We start from the raw sequence: 805 nt of genomic DNA, 5'->3' as shown, positions 1-805 counted from the left end.
ACGGCAGCTCAAGAATGTGGCGCCACTGACGGAGCCCAGAGTGAGCTCGTAGCTCACTGAGGTCATATTTCTGAACAGAAGATACATTCCCCACACAGCCGCAGTCCTGCCAGCGGGGCATTAAACAGAGTCCAAACCCTCTGATGCTGCTATGCTGAGGACTGTGTGCCTGTACAGAGACCTTATTCTTAAAGCAATTACACACAGGAAAAGATAACACTGTAGCTTTTCAGTAAATGGCTAGCAGTCAAAGGTAAAGCCATTCAGTTGACTGCACACACTGGTCCTACTGTATGTGACTAATATTTTCAGCAACATAACAAGACAAAAATCCCTTAAATTTCCCCTTAAAATGGATACACAACAGAAGATATTATGAGTTATCAGAAAAATGTTAAAGGAATGTTTTAGAAATAGGCTTATTCATTTTCAGAGTTTCTGTGGATGAGACGATTGACACCATTCTCATACCTGTTCCTTAAATATGAAGCTATAGTCAGCAGCTGTTAGCTTAGCTTAGCAAAAAGAGCGGAAACAAGAGTCATCGGCCCCTAGTTTTACAGAAACTGGTGGTAAGAAAGTATATAAGTGTATAGATTCTCCTTAGGTTTGGTTTACAGGCAAGATGTAAAAGGAGGAGTAATGTTACTTATGGTGCATAACACAACGCCTGTTTGTTATATAATCCAATTTTATTTAGGAAACTAGCTAAACTGGAACTGGGCATGAGTCAGGTAATGGTCAAGTGGTTAGTGTTCCATCACTGTTGCTAGAGTAAAGTAAGCACAGGCAGTCATTACAATGC

The 805-nt window shown here is 40.7% G+C and overlaps 1 protein-coding gene across 1 annotated transcript in view; it reads right to left on the bottom strand.

Moving 5' to 3' along the window:
* The window catches only part of LOC109959454 (transmembrane protein 47-like), a 5,865-nt gene that overhangs the window by 1,585 nt on the left and 3,475 nt on the right, over positions 1-805 (bottom strand). The window lies entirely within an intron of this gene.

This window comes from Monopterus albus, unplaced genomic scaffold, assembly GCF_001952655.1.
Source record: "Monopterus albus unplaced genomic scaffold, M_albus_1.0 scaffold39.1, whole genome shotgun sequence".
Taxonomy (NCBI): domain Eukaryota; kingdom Metazoa; phylum Chordata; class Actinopteri; order Synbranchiformes; family Synbranchidae; genus Monopterus; species Monopterus albus.
The sequence above is the reverse complement of the archived record's forward strand: the minus strand, read 5'-3'. Positions and strand labels throughout refer to the sequence as shown.